Raw genomic sequence first — 19,406 nt, 5'->3', positions numbered from 1 at the left:
AATTCATCCAGACCTGGAGATTTGTCCACTTTTAAGCCGGTTAATACCTCCAATATCTCGTCACTTGCTCAGACAGTTTGCTCAAGAACCTCACAATCTCTCTCCCTGAGTTTCATACCTCATTTGCCCCCTTTGTTCTCCTAATTAATGTCTTAAGCTCCATCCTGCCATCTCTGTACTCCACTGATGATTTGTGTCTGGAAATCCATTCCGAGTGCCTGCCGAGTGGAACCATGAGTGAACCACGCCGGCGGGGACTCGGCCAGTTGCCGCCTGAGGGTATCCGCGGGGGCCTCTTTCAATGGCCCTGACCGGCGCCGCGCCGACCGGGCGCGCAATTGGCGGCAATTCTCCGGTCCCCGGACGCGATTGCGGCTCGGAGACTTTGGAAATCCCACCCACTGTTCCTGATCAATATGAACCCACACACAGTGTAACACACTGTTCCTGATCAATGTGAACCCACACACAGTGTAACACACTGTTCCTGATCAATATGAACCCACACAGTGTAACACACTGTTCCTGATCAATGTGAACCCACACACAGTGTAACACACTGTTCCTGATCAATGTGAACCCACACAGTGTAACACACTGTTCCTGATCAATGTGAACCCACACACAGTGTAACACACTGTTTCTGATCAATGTGAACCCACACAGTGTAACACACTGTTCCTGATCAATGTGAACCCACACACAGTGTAACACACTGTTCCTGATCAATGTGAACCCACACACAGTGTAACACACTGTTCCTGATCAATGTGAACCCACACACAGTGTAACACATTGTTCCAGATCAATGTGAACCCACACAGTGTAACACACTGTTCCTGATCAATGTGAACCCACACACAGTGTAACACATTGTTCCTGATCAATGTGAACCCACACAGTGTAACACACTGTTCCTGATCAATATGAACCCACACACAGTGTAACACACTGTTCCTGATCAATGTGAACCCACACACAGTGTAACACACTGTTCCTGATCAATATGAACCCACACACAGAGTAACACACTGTTCCTGATCAATGTGAACCCACACACAGTGTAACACACTGTTCCTGATCAATGTGAACCCACACACAGTGTAACACACTGTTCCTGATCAATGTGAACCCACACAGTGTAACACACTGTTCCTGATCAATGTGAACCCACACACAGTGTAACACACTGTTCCTGATCAATGTGAACCCACACACAGTGTAACACACTGTTCCTGATCAATGTGAACGTACACACAGTGTAACACACTGTTCCTGATCAATGTGAACCCACACACAGTGTAACACACTGTTCCTGATCAATGTGAACCCACACACAGTGTAACACATTGTTCCTGATCAATGTGAACCCACACACAGTGTAACACACTGTTCCTGATCAATGTGAACCCACACAGTGTAACACACTGTCCCTGATCAATGTGAACCCACACAGTGTAACACATTGTTCCTGATCAATGTGAACCCACACACAGTGTAACACACTGTTCCTGATCAATGTGAACCCACACACAGTGTAACACACTGTTCCTGATCAATGTGAACCCACAGACAGTGTAACACACTGTTCCTGATCAATGTGAACCCACACAGTGTAACACACTGTTCCTGATCAATGTGAACCCACACACAGTGTAACACACTGTTCCTGATCAATGTGAACCCACAGACAGTGTAACACACTGTTCCTGATCAATGTGAACCCACACAGTGTAACACACTGTTCCTGATCAATGTGAACCCACACACAGTGTAACACACTGTTCCTGATCAATGTGAACCCACACACAGTGTAACACACTGTTCCTGATCAATGTGAACCCACACAGTGTAACACACTGTTCCTGATCAATGTGAACCCACACACAGTGTAACACACTGTTCCTGATCAATGTGAACCCACACAGTGTAACACACTGTTCCTGATCAATGTGAACCCACACACAGTGTAACACACTGTTCCTGATCAATGTGAACCCACACACAGTGTAACACACTGTTCCTGATCAATGTGAACCCACACACAGTGTAACACACTGTTCCTGATCAATGTGAACCCACACAGTGTAACACACTGTTCCTGATCAATGTGAACCCACACACAGTGTAACACACTGTTCCTGATCAATGTGAACCCACACAGTGTAACACACTGTTCCTGATCAATGTGAACCCACACACAGTGTAACATACTGTTCCTGATCAATGTGAACCCACACACAGTGTAACACACTGTTCCTGATCAATGTGAACCCACACACAGTGTAACACACTGTTCCTGATCAATATGAACCACACACACAGTGTAACACACTGTTCTTGATCAATATGAACCCACACACAGTGTAACACACTGTTCCTGATCAATGTGAACCCAGACACAGTGTAACACACTGTTCTTGATCAATGTGAACCCACACACAGTGTAACACACTGTTCCTGATCAATGTGAACCCACACACAGTGTAACACACTGTTCCTGATCAACGTGAACCCACACACAGTGTAACACACTGTTCCTGATCAATGTGAACCCACACAGTGTAACACACTGTTCCTGATCAATGTGAACCCACACACAGTGTAACACACTGTTCCTGATCAATGTGAACCCACACACAGTGTAACACACTGTTCCTGATCAATGTGAACCCACACAAAGTGTAACAGACTGTTCCTGATCAATGTGAACCCACACACAGTGTAACACACTGTTTCTGATCAATGTAAACCCACACACAGTGTAACACACTGTTCCAGATCAATGTGAACCCCCACACAGTGTAACACACTGTTTCTGATCAATGTGAACCCACACACAGTGTAACACACTGTTCCTGATCAATATGAACCACACACACAGTGTAACACACTGTTCTTGATCAATATGAACCCACACACAGTGTAACACACTGTTCCTGATCAATGTGAACCCAGACACAGTGTAACACACTGTTCCTGATCAATGTGAACCCACACACAGTGTAACACACTGTTCCTGATCAATGTGAACCCACACAGTGTAACACACTGTTCCTGATCAATGTGAACCCACACACAGTGTAACACACTGTTCCTGATCAATGTGAACCCACACACAGTGTAACACACTGTTCCTGATCAATGTGAACCCACACAAAGTGTAACAGACTGTTCCTGATCAATGTGAACCCACACACAGTGTAACACACTGTTTCTGATCAATGTGTACCTACACACAGTGTAACACACTGTTCCTGATCAATATGAACCCACACACAGTGTAACACACTGTTCTTGATCAATGTGAACCCACACACAGTGTAACACACTGTTCCTGATCAATGTGAACCCACACACAGTGTAAAACACTGTTCCTGATCAATGTGAACCCACACACAGTGTAACACACTGTTCCTGATCAATGTGAACCCACACACAGTGTAACATGCTGTTCCTGATCAATGTGAACCCACACACAGTGTAACACATTGTTCGTGATCAATGTGAACCCACACACAGTGTAACACATTGTTCCTGATCAATATGAACCCACACACAGTGTAACACACTGTTCCTGATCAATGTGAACCCACACACAGTATAACACACTGTTCCTGATCAATATGAACCCACACACAGTGTAACACACTGTTCCTGATCAATGTGAACCCACACACAGTGTAACACACTGTTCCTGATCAATATGAACCCACACACAGTGTAACACACTGTTCCTGATCAATGTGAACCCACACAGTGTAACACACTGTTCCTGATCGATGTGAACCCACACACAGTGTAACACACTGTTCCTGATCAATGTGAACCCACACACAGTGTAACACACTGTTCCTGATCAATGTGAACCCACACACAGTGTAACACACTGTTCCTGATCAATGTGAACCCACACACAGTGTAACACACTGTTCCTGATCAATGTGAACCCACACACAGTGTAACACACTGTTCCTGATCAATGTGAACCCACACAGTGTAACACACTGTTCTTGATCAATGTGAACCCACACACAGTGTGACACACTGTTCCTGATCAATGTGAACCCACACACAGTATAACACACTGTTCCTGATCAATATGAACCCACACACAGTGTAACACACTGTTCCTGATCAATGTGAACCCACACAGTGTAACACACTGTTCCTGATCAATGTGAACCCACACAGTGTAACATACTGTTCCTGATCAATGTGAACCCACACACAGTGTAACACACTGTTCCTGATCAATGTGAACCCACACACAGTGTAACACACTGTTCCTGATCAATGTGAACCCACACACAGTGTAACACACTGTTCCTGATCAATGTGAACCCACACAGTGTAACACACTGTTCCTGATCGATGTGAACCCACACACAGTGTAACATACTGTTCCTGATCAATGTGAACCCACACACAGTGTAACACACTGTTCCTGATCAATGTGAACCCACACACAGTGTAACACACTGTTCCTGATCAATGTGAACCCACACAGTGTAACACACTGTTCCTGATCGATGTGAACCCACACACAGTGTAACACACTGTTCCTGATCAATGTGAACCCACACAGTGTAACACACTGTTCCTGATCGATGTGAACCCACACACAGTGTAACACACTGTTCCTGATCAATGTGAACCCACACACAGTGTAACACACTGTTCCTGATCAATGTGAACCCACACACAGTGTAACACACTGTTCCTGATCAATGTGAACCCACACAGTGTAACACACTGTTCCTGATCGATGTGAACCCACACACAGTGTAACACACTGTTCCTGATCAATGTGAACCCACACACAGTGTAACACACTGTTCCTGATCAATGTGAACCCACACACAGTGTAACACGCTGTTCCTGATCAATGTGAACCCACACACAGTGTAACACATTGTTCGTGATCAATGTGAACCCACACAAAGTATAACACACTGTTCCTGATCAATGTGAACCCACACACAGTATAACACACTGTTCCTGATCAATATGAACCCACACACAGTGTAACGCACTGTTCCTGATCAATATGAACCTACACACAGTGTAACACATTGTTCCTGATAAACGTGAACCCACACACAGTGTAACACACTGTTCCTGATCAATATGAACCCACACACAGTGTAACGCACTGTTCCTGATCAATATGAACCTACACACAGTGTAACACATTGTTCCTGATAAACGTGAACCCACACACAGTGTAACACACTGTTCCTGATCAATATGAACCCACACACAGTGTGACACACTGTTCCTGATCAATGTGAACCCACACACAGTATAACACACTGTTCCTGATCAATATGAACCCACACACAGTGTAACGCACTGTTCCTGATCAATATGAACCTACACACAGTGTAACACATTGTTCCTGATAAACGTGAACCCACACACAGTGTAACACACTGTTCCTGATCAATGTGAACCCACACAGTGTAACACACTGTTCCTGATCAATGTGAACCCACACACAGTGTAACACATTGTTCCTGATAAACGTGAACCCACACACAGTGTAACACACTGTTCCTGATCAATGTGAACCCACACACAGTGTAACACATTGTTCGTGATCAATGTGAACCCACACAAAGTATAACACACTGTTCCTGATCAATGTGAACCCACACACAGTATAACACACTGTTCCTGATTAATATGAACCCACACACAGTGTAACGCACTGTTCCTGATCAATATGAACCTACACACAGTGTAACACATTGTTCCTGATAAACGTGAACCCACACACAGTGTAACACACTGTTCCTGATCAATGTGAACCCACACACAGTGTAACACACTGTTCCTGATCAATGTGAACCCACACACAGTGTAACACACTGTTCCTGATCAATGTGAACCCACACAGTGTAACACATTGTTCCTGATAAACGTGAGCCCACACACAGTGTAACACACTGTTCCTGATCAATGTGAACCCACACACAGTGTAACACACTGTTCCTGATCAATGTGAACCCACACACAGTGTAACACCTTGTTCCTGATCAATGTGAACCCACACACAGTGTAACACACTGTTCCTGATCAATGTGAACCCACACACAGTGTAACACACTGTTCCTGATCAATGTGAACCCACACAATGGTAACACACTGTTCCTGATCGATGTGAACCCACACACAGTGTAACACACTGTTCCTGATCAATGTGAACCCACACACAGTGTAACACACTGTTCCTGATCAATGTGAACCCACACAATGGTAACACACTGTTCCTGATCGATGTGAACCCACACACAGTGTAACACACTGTTCCTGATCAATATGAACCCACACACAGTGTAACACACTGTCCCTGATCAATGTGAACACACACACAGTGTAACACACTGTTTCTGATCAATGTGAACCCACACAGTGTAACTCACTGTTCCTGATCAATGTGAACCCACACACAGTGTAACACACTGTTCCTGATCAATGTGAACCCACACACAGTGTAACACACTGTTCCTGATCAATGTGAACCCACACACAGTGTAACACACTGTTCCTGATCAATGTGAACCCACACACAGTGTAACACACTGTTCCTGATCGATGTGAACCCACACACAGTGTAACACACTGTTCCTGATCAATGTGAACCCACACACAGTGTAACATGCTGTTCCTGATCAATGTGAACCCACACACAGTGTAACACACTGTTCCTGATCAATGTGAACCCACACACAGTGTAACACACTGTTCCTGATCAATGTGAACCCACACACAGTGTAACACACTGTTCCTGATCGATGTGAACCCACACACAGTGTAACACACTGTTCCTGATCAATGTGAACCCACACAGTGTAACACACTGTTCCTGATCAATGTGAACCCACACACAGTGTAACACATTGTTCCTGATCAATGTGAACCCACACACAGTGTAACACATTGTTCCTGATCAATGTGAACCCACACAGTGTAACACACTGTTCCTGATCAATGTGAACCCACACAGTGTAACACACTGTTCCTGATCAATGTGAACCCACACAGTGTAACACACTGTTCCTGATCAATGTGAACCCACACACAGTGTAACATGCTGTTCCTGATCAATGTGAACCCACACACAGTGTAACACACTGTTCCTGATCAATATGAACCCACACACAGTGTAGCACACTGTTCCTGATCAATGTGAACCTACACACAGTGTAACACACCGTTCCTGATCAATGTGAACCCACACAGTGTAACACACTGTTCCTGATCAATGTGAACCCACACACAGTGTAACACACTGTTCCTGATCAATGTGAACCCACACAGTGTAACACACTGTTCCTGATCAATGTGAACCCACACACAGTGTAACACACTGTTCCTGATCAATGTGAACCCACACACAGTGTAACACACTGTTCCTGATCAATGTGAACCCACACACAGTGTAACACACTGTTCCTGATCAATGTGAACCCACACAGTGTAACACACTGTTCCTGATCAATATGAACCTACACACAGTGTAACACACTGTTCCTGATCAATGTGAACCCACACAGTGTAACACACTGTTCCTGATCAATGTGAACCCACAGACAGTGTAACACACTGTTCCTGATCAATGTGAACCCACACACAGTGTAACACACTGTTCCTGATCAATGTGAACCCACAGACAGTGTAACACACTGTTCCTGATCAATGTGAACCCACACACAGTGTAACACACTGTTCCTGATCAATGTGAACCCACACAGTGTAACACACTGTTCCTGATCAATGTGAACCCACACACAGTGTAACACACTGTTCCTGATCAATGTAAACCCACACATTGATCAGGAACACACTGTTCCTGATCAATGTGAACCCACACACAGAGTAACACACTGTTCCTGATCAATGTGAACCCACACACAGTGTAACACACTGTTCCTGATCAATGTGAACCCACACACAGTGTAACACACTGTTCCTGATCAATGTAAACCCACACACAGTGTAACACACTGTTCCAGATCAATGTGAACCCACACACAGTGTAACACACTGTTCCTGATCGATGTGAACCCACACACAGTGTAACACACTGTTCCTGATCAATGTGAACCCACACACAGTGAACACACCCCCTTTTCCTAATGTAGTTAACAGGGCACTCAGCCGGGTTGGCCCATTTCCCGCACCTCGCCCTTCCTCTCCCTGCCTGAACCATGATAGGGTCCTCCTTGTCCTCGATTTTCACCTCACCAACCTCCACATTCAATGGATCGTCATTTCCGTCAACTCCAGCATGATCCCACCAACAAACACATAGAACATAGAACGATACAGCGCAGTACAGGCCCTTCGGCCCACGATGTTGCACCGACATGGGAAGTGAAAAACTAAAGGCCATCTAACCTACACTATGCCATTATCATCCATATGCTTATCCAATAAACTTTTAAATGCCCTCAATGTTGGCGAGTTCACTACTGTTGCAGGTAGGGCATTCCACGGCCTCACCACTCGTTGCGTAAAAAACCTACCTCTGACCTCTATCCTATATCTATTACCCCTCAATTTAAGGCTATGTCCCCTCGTGCTAGCCACTTCCATCCGCGGGAGAAGGCTCTCACTGTCCACCCTATCTAACCCTCTGATGATTTTGTATGCCTCTATTAAGTCACCTCTTAACCTTCTTCTCTCTAACGAAAACAACCTCAAGTCCATCAGCCTTTCCTCATAAGATTTTCCCTCCATACCAGGCAACATCCTGGTAAATCTCCTCTGCACCCGTTCCAAAGCTTCCACGTCCTTCCTATAATGAGGCGACCAGAACTGTACGCAATACTCCAAATGCGGCCGTACCAGAGTTTTTTTTAATATAATTTTTATTGGAATTTTTTACAGAAAATATAAAACATAACGACAAACAATGAAATGCAACAAAATAACCCATAATAACTGTGACACCCCCAGACCGTATCGGCGCATGTATCACATCCCCCCACCCCCCCAACCCTAATGAACAACAAAAGAACTTAAAAAATATTAAAATTAAATAAACAAACATAGTCATTGTCGGCCCCCCCCCTTTTCCCTCCCCTTTTCCCTCCCCGGGTTGCTGCTGCTGCTGTCCCCGTACCCTATCGTTGAGCCAGAAATTCGAGAAAAGGCTGCCACCGCCTAAAGAACCCTTGTACCGACCCTCTCAGGGCGAATTTGACCTTCTCTAGCTTAATGAAACCCGCCATGTCATTGATCCAGGTCTCCACGCTTGGGGGCCTCGCATCCTTCCATTGTAGCAAGATCCTTCGCCGGGCTACTAGGGACGCAAAGGCCAGCACACCGGCCTCTTTCGCCTCCTGCACTCCCGGCTCCACCCCAACCCCAAAAATCGCGAGTCCCCATCCTGGCTTGACCCTGGATCCCACCACCCTCGACACCGTCCTCGCCACCCCCTTCCAGAACTCCTCCAGTGCCGGGCATGCCCAGAACATATGGGCATGGTTCGCTGGACTCCCCGAGCACCTGACACACCTGTCCTCACCCCCAAAGAACCTACTCATCCTCGTCCCAGTCATGTGGGCCCGGTGCAGCACCTTGAATTGGATGAGGCTAAGCCGCGCACACGAGGAGGAAGAATTAACCCTCTCCAAGGCATCAGCCCATGTCCCGTCTTCGATCTGTTCCCCCAGTTCCCCCTCCCACTTCGTTTTCAGCTCCTTTACTGACGCCTCCTCCGCCTCCTGCATAACCTTGTAGATATCAGATATCTTCCCCTCTCCGACCCTGACCCCCGAAAGCACCCTGTCGCTCACCCCCCTCGCGGGAAGCGAAGGGAATCCCTCCACCTGCCGCCTAGCAAATGCCTTTACCTGCAGATACCTGAACATGTTCCCCGGGGGGAGCCCCCAACTCCCCCAGGCTCGCAAACCTCCCATCAATAAACAGGTCCCTCAGCTGTCTGATGCCCGCTCTGTGCCAACCCTGAAATCCCCCATCAATGTTCCCCGGGACGAACCTATGGTTCCCCCTTAACGGAGCCTCCATCGAGCCCCCCACTTCTCCCCTATGTCGCCTCCACTGCCCCCAAATCTTGAGGGTAGCCGCCACCACCGGACTCGTGGTATACCTCGTAGGAGGGAACGGCCACGGCGCCGTTACCAGGGCCCCCAGGCTTGTATCGCCACAGGACGCCCTCTCCATCCGTTTCCATGCTGCCCCCTCCCCCTCCATTACCCATTGGCCGCCCAATAATACCCCGAGAGATTGGGTAACGCCAGCCCCCCACCATCTCTACCCCGCTCCAAGAAGACCCTCTTCACCCTCGGGGTCCCATGCGCCCAAACAAAGCTCATGATGCTGCTAGTCACCCTTCTAAAAAAGGCCCTAGGGATAAAGATGGGCAAACGCTGAAAAAGGAACAAGAACCTCGGGAGAACCGTCATTTTGACGGACTGCACTCTACCCACCAACGATAGCGGCACCATGTCCCACCTTTTAAATTCCTCTTCCATCTGCTCCACCAGCCTGGTAAAATTAAGCTTATGGAGAGTCCCCCAACTCCTGGCCACCTGCACCCCCAGGTATCTGAAACTCTTCACTGCCCTCTTAAATGGGAGTCTCCCGATTCCCTCCTCCTGATCACCCGGGTGTACTACAAATACCTCACTCTTGCCTAAATTTAACTTATAGCCCGAGAAGCCCCCAAATTCCGCTAACAGCTCCATCACCCCCGGCATTCCCCCTTCTGGATCCGCCACATACAACAGCAGGTCGTCCGCATACAGCGATACACGATGTTCCTCCCCACCCCGCACCAGACCCCTCCATCTCCCTGACTCCCTCAACGCCATAGCCAAAGGTTCAATCGCCAGTGCAAAGAGCAAGGGGGACAGGGGGCACCCCTGCCTGGTCCCACGGTAGAGCCTAAAGTACTCCGACCTCCTTCCATTGGTAACTACACTCGCCATCGGAGCCGCGTAGAGCAGCCTCACCCATTTGATGAATCCCTCCCCGAATCCGAACCGCTCCAGCACCTCCCACAGGTACCCCCACTCAACTCTATCAAATGCTTTCTCCGCATCCAGCGCCACCACTATCTCAGCCTCCTCCTCCACTGCCGGCATCATAATAACATTTAGTAGTCTCCGCACATTCGTGTTGAGCTGCCGTCCCTTGACGAATCCTGTCTGATCCTCATGTATCACCCCTGGCACACAGTCCTCTATCCTGGTGGCCAGGATCTTCGCCAGCAACTTAGCGTCAACATTGAGGAGCGAGATAGGCCTGTATGATCCACACTGCAAGGGGTCCTTATCCCGCTTCAGGATCAGAGAGATCAGTGCCCGCGACATCGTCGGGGGCAAAGCCCCCCCCTCCCATGCCTCATTGAAGGCTCGCACCAACAGGGGGCCCACCAGATCCGCATACTTTTTATAAAATTCCACCGGGAACCCGTCCGGCCCCGGCGCCTTACCTGACTGCATTTGCCCGATCCCCCTGACTAGCTCCTCCAACTCTATCGGCGCCCCCAGCCCCTCCACCAGCTCCTCTTGAACCCTTGGGAAGCATAGCCTGTTCATGAAGCTCTCCATCCCCCCTCTCCCCATCGGAGGTTCTGACCGGTACAGTTCCTCGTAGAAGTCCCTAAAGACCCCATTTACTTCTGTCCCCTTCTGCATTACATTCCCACCCCTATCCGTCACTCCACCCATTTCCCTAGCCGCATCCCGCCTGCGGAGCTGATGCGCCAACATCCTGCTCGCCTTCTCCCCATACTCATATACCGCGCCCTGCGACCTCCTCCACTGTGTCTCTGCCTTTCTGGTGGTCAACAAGTCAAATTTGGCCTGCAAACTACGCCGTTCCCCCAGCAACCCCTCCTCCGGTGCCTCCGCGTATCTCCTGTCCACATCCAGGAGCTCCCCCACCAGTCTCTCCCTCTCCTTCCTCTCCCTCCTTTCCCTATGGGTCCGTATGGAGATCAGCTCCCCCCGGATCACTGCTTTCAGAGCCTCCCAGACCATCCCCACCCGGACCTCCCCCGTGTCGTTGGTATCAAGATACCCCTCAATACTTCCCCGGACCCTCCTACACACCTCCTCATCAGCCAGCAGCCCCACATCCAGTCGCCAGAGCGGGCGCTGGTCCCGCGCCTCCCCCATCTCCAGATCAACCCAGTGCGGAGCATGGTCTGAAATTGCTATGGCCGAATACTCTGCATCCTGCACCTTCGGGATCAATCCCCTGCTCAGGATGAAGAAATCTATTCGGGAATAGACCCTATGGACATGGGAGAAAAAGGAATACTCCCGCGCTCTCGGCCTCCCAAACCTCCAGGGATCCACCCCTCCCATCTGGTCCATAAACCCCCTCAGTACTTTGGCCGCCGCCGGTCTCCTACCCGTCCTTGAACTGGACCGGTCCAGTGGGGGATCCAGCACTGTGTTAAAGTCTCCCCCCATGATCAGGCCCCCTGCCTCTAGGTCCGGAATGCGGCCCAACAAGCTCCTCATGAAGCCGGCATCATCCCAATTCGGGGCATATACATTAACCAGCACCACCTTCTCTCCCTGCAGCCTACCCTTCACCATAATATATCTGCCCTCCTTGTCCGACACCACCTCAGCCGCCTCGAACGCCACCCTCTTCCCCACCAGAATCGCCACCCCCCGGTTCTTCGCGTCCAATCCTGAGTGAAAAACCTGCCCCACCCACCCCTTCCTCAGACGAACCTGGTCCGCCACCTTCAAGTGGGTCTCCTGGAGCATAGCCACGTCCGCCTTCAGCCCCTTCAGATGCGAAATTACCCTAGTTCTCTTAACCGGCCCATTCAGCCCCCTCACGTTCCAGGTAATCAGACGGATCAGAGGGCAACCCGCCCCGCTCCCCCGCCGGCTAGCCATAGCTTATCGACTGCTCGCCCCAGGCCAGCTCGCCCCGCCTGACCCGTTCCCCATGGCGATAACGCCTCTCCTCTACCCCCCCGGCCCATGCCAGCTCCTTCCTGGCCATTCCAGCAGCAACCCGGTATCCCCCCCCACCCCCCCAGGCTAGGACCCCTCCTAGCCGCGACGCACCCTCCATGGTACTTCCGTGAGTCAGCTGACTTCTGCTGACCCGGCTGCTCCTGCCAAAACCCATCTCCTCCCAGCATGGGGTCATCCCCCTCTTGCCACACCTCCTTGGCCCCGCTTCAGCGTGGGAAAGAAAACCAGTAGAGGCCACGCCCCCACCTCCAGCTCCGCCCCCCCTGCCCCGCAGCGCGGACAACCAGAGGAAAGCCCGCGCTTTCACACTGCCACACCCCACCCTTCTGACGCAGCTCCTCAAAATCCAGTTTCACCCCAACCCCCAGCCCCGTACCGAAGAGAACATATAAAGCACATGCCCCCAACGTTCCCCACTTACCCCACACCCATACCCAACAGACAAACCCACCCGCAAACAGAGCAAAAAGAAAACCAGCATAAAAAAAACACGTGTCAAAATTGAAGAACAGCAACAGCAAAAACAGCAACGGCCATAGCGTGTCCCCAGACCCTAGTTCGAGTCCAGCTTCTCCGCCTGTACAAAGGCCCACGCCTCCTCCGGGGACTCGAAGTAGTGGTGCCGGTCCTTATATGTCACTCACAGACGCGCAGGCTGCAGCATTCCAAATCTGACCTGCTTGGCATGCAGCACCGCCTTCGTCCGGTTGAACCCGGCCCGCCGCTTTGCCACCTCCGCACTCCAGTCCTGGTAGATTCGCACTATCGAATTCTCCCACTTGCTGCTCCTCTCTTTCTTGGCCCAGCGCAGCACACACTCCCGGTCACTAAATCGATGGAACCGCCCCAGCACCGCCCGCGGGGGTTCATTTGCCTTAGGCCTCCTGGCCAGCACTCTGTGAGCTCCCTCCAGCTCCAGGGGCAAATGGAAGGACCCCGCTCCCATCAACGAGCTCAACATCGTGGTCACGTACGACGGGAGATCCGACCCTTCCAGCCCCTTCGCCAGGCCCAGGATCCTCAAATTCTTTCGCCTCGTGCGAACGTCCAGCTCCTCCAAGCGGTCTTGCCACTTTTTGTGAAGTGCCTCGTGCAACTCCACTTTCCCCACGAGGACCACGGCCTCCTCCTCCCGCTCAGCGGCCTGCTGCTGCAATTCCCGAATAGACGCCTCCTGGGCTGCCTGGGTCCCAAGCAGCTTGTTGGTAGTCGCATTCAGGGAGTCCAGCAACTCAGCCTTCAGCTCCGCAAAACAGCGCAGAAGAGAGGCCTGCTGCTCCTGCGCCCACTTCCACCAGTCCTCGGGTGTTCCGCCGGCCGCCATTTTGTCCTGCTTCCTCCGCTTTTCTTGGGGAGCTGCTGCAGCTTTTTCCTTTGCCCCACTCCGGGTGAGCACCATAAATTATGGGGAATGCGCCTCTAGACACCTTCCCCCACCGGGATTCGTTGAGACAGCGCCGTTTGAGGCCCTCAAATCGGCCCAAAAGTCCTTAAGTAGCGGGAGCTGCGGTGCGGCTTAGCCGCAACTACAAAGCCGATTTTCTGACCGCTCCACTCCTAGTCCAGGCCATCCACCGGTGGAGAATCTGAGAAGGAGTGTTCCCACACGGGGAAAAGCCCAAACAGCACCACTGCGAGGCCTTAAAAGAGCCCCAAAGTCCAAAAATAGTGGGAGCCACTGAACGTGCGGCTTAGCTCCGCATCACCACTACCGGAAGTCCGTCTCCGCTTCTTCAATGGCCTTGGTGAGATCTTTTCACAGTTCTTCCCTCTGCTGCTGGAATTCAGCTTTCATAAAGGCCCTCAGGTCAGCTTGAGACCTATAAGCTGGCCCTTCCCATGCTTGCAGAGGCTTTCGTTTGCTGCTGTTCAGACAAATCCTGCACTGTTTCTGAGGGTCTGATAACCAAGAAACATCCTATTCCTGGGGGAAAATACTCCTTGAACCTTCACCCACGCCTTTTCATCGAAATTCCAACCCGTGCTGCCCAAAAAAGAGCTCTTTTCTGCAATATTAGGCAGGAGCTGCCTCTGTGTGCACACTCACTCCATAATGCACACCCGGAAGTCATCGGCCGTACCAGAGTTTTGTACAGCTGCAACATGACCTCATGGCTCCGGAACTCAATCCCTCTACCAATAAAGGCCAACACACCATAGGCCTTCTTCACAACCCTATCAACCTGGGTGGCAACTTTCAGGGATCTATGTACATGGACACCGAGATCCCTCTGCTCATCCACACTACCAAGAATTTTACCATTAGCCAAATATTCCGCATTCCTGTTATTCTTTCCAAAGTGAATCACTCACACTTCTCCACATTAAACTCCATTTGTCGCCTCTCAGCCCAGCTCTGCAGCTTATCTATGTCCCTCTGTAACCTACAACATCCTTCCGCACTGTCTACAACTCCACCGACTTTAGTGTCGTCTGCAAATTTACTCACCCAACCTTCTGCGCCCTCCTCTAGGTCATTTATAAAAATGACAAACAGCAACGGCCCCAGAACAGATCCTTGTGGTACACCACTCGTAACTGAACTCCATTCTGAACATTTCCCATCAACCACCACCCACTGTCTTCTTTCAACTAGCCAATTTCTGATCCACATCTCTAAATCACCCTCAATCCCCAGCCTCCGTATTTTCTGCAATAGCCGACCATGGGGAACCTTATCAAACGCTTTACTGAAATCCATATACACCACATCAACTGCTCTACCCTCGTCTATCTGCCCAGTCATCTTCTCAAAGAACTCGATAAGGTTTGTGAGGCATGACCTACCCTTCACAAAACCATGCTGACTATCCCTAATCATATTATTCCTATCCAGATGATTATAAATCGTATATCTTATAACCCTCGCCAAGACTTTACCCACAACAGACGTGAGGCTCACCGGCCTATAGTTACCAGGGTTATCTCTACTCCCCTTCTTGAACAAAGGGACCACATTTGCTATCCTCCAGTCCTCTGGCACTATTCCTGTAGCCAATGATGACATAAAAATCAAAGCCAAAGGCTCAGCAATCTCTTCCCTGGCTTCCCAGAGAATCCTAGGATAAACCCCATCAGGCCCCGGGGACTTATCTATTTCCACCTTGTCCAGAATTGCCAACACTTCTTCCCTACGCACTTCAATGCCATCTATTCCAATAGCCTGGGTCTCAGCATTCTCCTCCACAACATTATCTTTTTCCTGAGTGAATACTGACGAAAAGTATTTATTTAGTATCTCGCTTATCTCCTCAGCTTCCACACACAACTTCCCACCACTGTCCTTGACTGGCCCTACTCTTACCCTAGTCATTCTTTTATTCCTATAGAAAGCTTTTGGGTTTTCCTTGATCCTACTTGCCAAAGACTTCTCGTGTCCCCTCCTTGCTCGTCTTAGCTCTCTCTTTAGATCCTTCCTCGCTTCCTTGTAACTATCAAGTGCCCCAGCTGAAACTTCACGCCTCATCTTCACATAGGCCTCCTTCTTCCTCTTAACAAGAGATTCCACTTCTTTGGTAAGCCACGGTTCCCTCGCTCGACCCCTTCCTCCCTGCCTGACTGGTACGTACTTATCAAGAACACACAATCGCTGTTCCTTGAACAAGCTCCACATATCCAGTGTGCCCAACCCTTGCAGCCTACTTCTCCAACCTACACATCCTAAGTCATGTCTAATGGCATCATAATTGCCCTTCCCCCAGCTATAACTCTTGCCCTGCAGGGTATACTTATCCCTTTCCATCACTAACGTAAAGGTCACCGAATTGTGGTCACTGTCTCCAAAGTGCTCACCTACCTCCAGATCTAACACCTGGCCTGGTTCATTACCCAAAACCAAATCCAATGTGGCCTCACCTCTTGTTGGCCTGTCAACATATTGTGTCAGGAAACCCTCCTACACACATTGTACAAAGAACGACCCATCCAATGTACTCGAACTATATCTTTTCCAGTCAATATTTGGAAAGTTAAAGTCTCCCATAACAACTACCCTGTTACTTTCGCTCTTTTCCAGAATCATCTTCACCATCCTTTCCTCTACATCCCTATCCTTTCCTCTACATTCCTACCTTCCCTATCTTCCCCTCACCCCTCCTATCAACATTCCACAGGGAATGCTCCTTCTTTGACACCCTGGTCCACTTCTCCATCATCCCCAACTCCCCTTCCTCTTCTCATAGCCTCTCCCTTACAATCGCAGAAGGGGAAACATCTGCCCCTTCATCCCTTCCCTTCTCACCGTTCCAGGCCGCAGACATTCCTTTCAGGTTAAGCAGTGTTTCACTTGTACCTCCTTTAATTTGGCCTACTGCAGTCTCCTCTACACTGGGGACTCAGACTGGGTGACCGCTTTGTGGAACTTCTTCGCTCAGTCTGCAAGTATGACCTAACCTTCCTGTCACTAGCCATTTCAACTCTGCACCTTTCTCTCATACCCACATGTCCGTCCTTGGGCTGTTGCAATGCTTCAGTGAAGCCCAACGATTATACATGTTACAATCCTCGGGACTCAACAACTTTAGGACGTGAGCTTTCTCCTCCATTTTGACCCCCTTTTTCTTGATATCCAATGCATTATTTGTCCCAATGCAACCCACCCTCTCCCACTGGGCCATCTGCCACTTGTTCTTGCTTTTTGCTTTCACTGATCACTGGCCTTGCTTCTCCCTTTAACATATTCTACCTTTATGCCACAATCAACACCTTCGATAGTCCATGCTGCCATGAACATAGAACATAGAACGATACAGCGCAGTACAGGCCCTTCGGCCCTCAATGTTGCACCGACATGGAAAAAAAAACTAAAGGCCATCTAACCTACACTATGCCCTTATCATCCATATGCTTATCCAATAAACTTTTAAATGCCCTCAATGTTGGCGAGTTCACTACTGTTGCAGGTAGGGCATTCCACGGCCTCACCACTCTTTGCGTAAAAAACCCACCTCTGACCTCTGTCCTATATCTATTACCCTTCAATTTAAGGCTATGTCCCCTCGTGATAGCCACCTCCATCCGCGGGAGAAGGCTCTCGCTGTCCACCCTATCTAACCCTCTGATCATTTTGTATGCCTCTATTAGGTCACCTCTTAACCTTCTTCTCTCTAACGAAAACAACCTCAAGTCCATCAGCCTTTCCTCATAAGATTTTCCCTCCATACCAGGCAACATCCTGGTAAATCTCCTCTGTACCCGTTCCAAAGCATCTACGTCCTTCCTATAATGAGGCGACCAGAACTGTACGCAATACTCCAAATGCGGCCGTACTAGAGTTTTGTACAACTGCAACATGACCTCATGGCTCCGGAACTCAATCCCTCTACCAATAAAGGCCATCACACCATAGGCCTTCTTCACAACCCTATCAACCTGGGTGGCAACTTTCAGGGATCTATGTACATGGACACCGAGATCCCTCTGCTCATCCACACTACCAAGAATTTTACCATTAGCCAAATATTCCGCATTCCTGTTATTCTTTCCAAAGTGAATCACCTCACACTTCTCCACATTAAACTCCATTTGCCACCTCTCAGCCCAGCTTTTATCTTATGCCCGACACATCTTTTGTTGCAATCTAAGGGCAGCACGGTAGCATGGTGGTTAGCATAAATGCTTCACAGCTCCAGGGTCCCAGGTTCGGTTCCCGGCTGGGTCACTGTCTGTGCGGAGTCTGCACGTCCTCCCCGTGTGTGCGTGGGTTTCCTCCGGGTGCTCCGGTTTCCTCCCACAGTCCAAAGATGTGCGGGTTAGGTGGATTGGCCATGCTAAATTGCCCGTAGTGTCCTTAAAAAGTAAGGTTAAGGGGGGGGTTGTTGGGTTACGGGTGGATACGTGGGGTTGAGTAGGGTGATCATTGTTCGGCACAACATCGAGGGCCGAAGGGCCTGTTCTGTGCTGTACTGTTCTATGTTCTATGTTCTTTCCCAGTGCCCACCTATCACTGACCCTTTACTCTTCTCCAGCTGCTCCACCCCCTCTTATACAGTGTATAATCTATCACATTTCTCCCTCTCTTTAGCTCTGTAGAAGAGTTAAATTGACTCAAAATGTTAGCTATATTTCTCTCTCCACAGATGCTCCCAGATCTGCTGAAGTTTTCCAACATTTTCTGTTCTTATATCAGATTTATAGCATCTACAGTATTTTGCTCTTGTGATGGTTCTTATTGGTTCACACCAATGGCAAAGTGTCAAATGGCAGCTAACACAGTCGCATGAAGATAATACCCCTTTAAATATTAACTGCAGTCCTAAAAATGATTGATGACGACACAATAATATGAAGGCAACCCCCCCCACCACACATACACCATGAAGGACAGATTACGATAGACTAGATTGGAATGTTCTGATGTTGGGTATGAAGGAGAAATAAGGATGTATGTTTTTGGAGTACTCAATAAACTTGTCTTTCTTGCCC

The 19,406-nt window shown here is 49.3% G+C and overlaps 1 protein-coding gene across 2 annotated transcripts in view; it reads left to right on the top strand.

The window, feature by feature from the left end:
- col9a2 (procollagen, type IX, alpha 2) overlaps positions 1-19,406 on the top strand; it is a 202,525-nt gene that overhangs the window by 113,542 nt on the left and 69,577 nt on the right. The window lies entirely within an intron of this gene.

This window comes from Scyliorhinus canicula, chromosome 1 (assembly GCF_902713615.1).
Source record: "Scyliorhinus canicula chromosome 1, sScyCan1.1, whole genome shotgun sequence".
NCBI lineage: Eukaryota > Metazoa > Chordata > Chondrichthyes > Carcharhiniformes > Scyliorhinidae > Scyliorhinus > Scyliorhinus canicula.
This window is presented reverse-complemented; position numbering and strand designations above follow the sequence as displayed.